Source organism: Bos taurus, chromosome 4, assembly GCF_002263795.3.
Source record: "Bos taurus isolate L1 Dominette 01449 registration number 42190680 breed Hereford chromosome 4, ARS-UCD2.0, whole genome shotgun sequence".
NCBI lineage: Eukaryota > Metazoa > Chordata > Mammalia > Artiodactyla > Bovidae > Bos > Bos taurus.
In genome coordinates this window covers 36710127-36713160 of record NC_037331.1, presented here as the reverse complement: position 1 = coordinate 36713160, position 3034 = coordinate 36710127, and the positions used below count along the sequence as shown (strand labels likewise).

The 3034-nt window shown below is 38.8% G+C and overlaps 1 long non-coding RNA gene across 1 annotated transcript; it reads right to left on the bottom strand.

Moving 5' to 3' along the window:
- Positions 1–249: 249 nt before the first annotated feature.
- LOC104972001 (uncharacterized) lies at positions 250–2325 on the bottom strand. Its single transcript, XR_001499196.3, has 3 exons — positions 2221–2325; positions 1509–1692; positions 250–1378 (listed from the first exon to the last, which is right to left on the bottom strand). It is a non-coding gene; the product is annotated as an uncharacterized lncRNA (long non-coding RNA).
- Positions 2326–3034: the final 709 nt, after the last annotated feature.

Sequence of the window (3034 nt, the reverse complement as noted above, 5' to 3'; positions counted from 1 at the left end):
CCTATTTGCTTATCTAGGCTTTGGCCTGAGGGGCAGGGTTCTGGTTTGGCATACACATAGGGGCCTATAGAATGGCTCTCTAGAAACAAGGCTGATGGACACCATTTTTGTGCTCTCCTTCAATCTCATTCCAGCTTGCTAGTGTCTCCTAGAAAGTAGTTTATACCCTTGTCTGGTGCCCCAATTTTTGTGGCTGCTGCCAGGCGACACCTTACCATGGCCTGGCTTTGGTGGTAAACTTTCAGATTTGGGGGCGCACTAGCAAGGCTTTATATACGTACTCCAATTAAGACATTCAGATGTTACAAAATTATGGTATTTAATGTGTTAGGCCATTTTATTCAGGAGTTTCTAAACAGTCCTCCCACATCCTAAAACTTGTCTCAAAGATGTTTCAGGAGTTTCCACTGCAGGCAAAGAAGGGGTGAAAGTGACAGGGCTTAAGGAACTCTCTGGACCCCGACTTTTGCCTCAAAAGAAAAGACCCATTTTATGACTTCTGACATTGAGCTTTCCTGTTGAATTTCATCCAAAGAAATAATGTGTGTCAGTTTTGGATCTCTAGAAAGAATATACCAGTACGGAAATAAGAGTGTAAAATACTGATTAGGCAAAACACCTGTAAAAGATAAATGTGGGAGAAGCAGGAATAGATGGCATGAGGTCTCTGAATCCTCAGAGAAGCAGATGCCAAGGTTGAATTTAAAATATCAGGATTTTACAGTGGAAATTGTGGCCTGAAAGAAAATGGGCAAGGATCTAGATAGGGCTGGAAGAGCCTTCAGACCATAATGAAAGTTCTATCTTAAGGGAAGGAGGGGCTTCCCAAATAGCACTAGTGGTAAAGAACCTGCCTGCCAATGCAAGAGATGCAGGAGGTGCAGGTTCGATCCCTGGGTTGGGAAGATCCCCTGGAGAAGGGAAAGGCTACTCACTCCAGTATTCTGGCCTGGAGAATCCCATGGGCAGAGGAGCCTGGTGGGCTATAGCCCATAGGGTAACAAAGAGTTGGACACAAATGAAGTGACTGAGCACAGCACGTACAGCAAGGGAAAGTGAGAGGGAAAGTTGAGTGGAGGCATCTCAGACAGATGTGCAACCATTAAGAGAAGGTTGACAAGGTCTTCATGGAGTCTGCAAGCTAAAGTTGGCCTTCAGAGACATGCTGTGGCTTCCAGGAACGGGCGTGCCTTAACATCTGTCAGTCATTAGCAGGAAACATCCCACAGCCTTGCAAACTTGGCAATGGATGTCAGAGCACAGCAGATGGAGCCCTTGGTCCATTATTCCCCCTGCAGTTGGAAGTATGTGAAGGTCATTCTCACAGCTGCCACACGGGAGAGCTCCAGACCACCAGACCACGATGTTGACTTGATACCTGTGAAGAAAGAGAAGGAAGGTGGTAGGATTGAGTGGTTAACAGCCTCAGACTACAGTACAGCTCTAAGAAACTCCCACCAGCCTGATGGAGAGACTCTGAGTAAAGGCTTCATGATAGAAGAAATTACCTTCATAAAGGCACAAATGACAGTTCTTAAGTCATATCCTTCTCAGTCCCTAGGAGCCCAGGAAGAAAGTGGCCTTGGCATAAACAGTGCACCAGATTTTAAAGACACAGCAGTTGGGGCTTGTCAGCTAATTACATTGGAGAAAGTTCTTTTGAAGAAAGATCTGGGTGGTGCATCTTCATGGCTGCGGAGAATTTCATGTGAAAAAACTGTTTGCAAATAATATATCTAGTAACTACTTCATTTTATAGACTATGAAATTTAATAACTGAATGAAATAGCATTCCAAAGTCATTTAGTTAGCTGTTTTACAACCAAGACTAAAACCAAAATATCTATTTTCTACCTAGAATTGTTTGCATCATACCTTCATGTATTTCCAGAATTCAGTTCTACAATACAGCAAATTATGTTTCTTTTACTTTCACCACAAAAACCTTCAGATAATGACAGGATGAAGAGGAATCACAATTTGACTTGCACCCTTTCATTTCTTTACAAATTTTAAAATTGTTAATAAAATTCTCAGTCAGAAAGGACCTTGAGGTCAATAACAAAGAATGATTTATTTGGGTTTTGGCTTTTCTTTTTTAAATGAAATTCTGTTGATTTACAAATGAATAAATAAAGTCATTGTTGGAATTAAATTGTCTGACTTGGTCTGAATAGTGAATCAATGTCTAATTGAATGAATATCAAAGACACTGCTCACTTCTTTGGATGCGTTCATTTTCACATACTTGAAAATGCTTCTGTTGATGAGATTTCTTGTTATCTGTTAACAAAAAGAGAGTCATAAAAATCACTCATCAAGAGTCCATTAACCCATGTGACTCTTCAAGCCTGCTTCTGAAATACTGAAATCGAAATTTTATGAAAATACAGAATTTTCTTTTTTCTATCACTTAAGATAAGTAAGTACACAGTACGCCAAACTTTCCACAAAGCATATCCAAGAGATAAAATTAAGTTAAAATGGTGAATTTTGGTGCTTTTATATCTGTGATATTGAATCTAAGAAGTTATAAAACTATGGTCTCTGTCCATATTTTCATCTTTCTACTAAATTTTTTAGTTGCTGAATATTATAAATGCTATATGTTTATTAAATTGGCTTTCTTTTTGTATTTCCTAGGGAAATGTTTATAATTTATTGCCAAAACATATAATATCTCTCCTCTCCTATGAGAGAGATGCTGATTTACTGATTGCACACTTGTTGATGTCTTCTTACTTTTTTCAGAAGAAAACAGAATGAAAGAAGTCAGTAACATAAGCTAAAACTAAGAATAGCTATATCAAAAGTCAATGTTATTAGAGGATAATATAACATTTTTTTTCTGGTGTCAATAGCCTCAGAGTTATGGCTTAATACTCAATATCATCAAATGTTAAATACTGGGTCCTGTGCTACATACTATGGTTTTCAGAAGAAATGTAAGACTTTTTTTTTTTAAGCTCACTAAAGGTTTTGGAGAAGGAAATGGCAATCCACTCCAGTATTCTTACCTGGAGAATCCCATGGA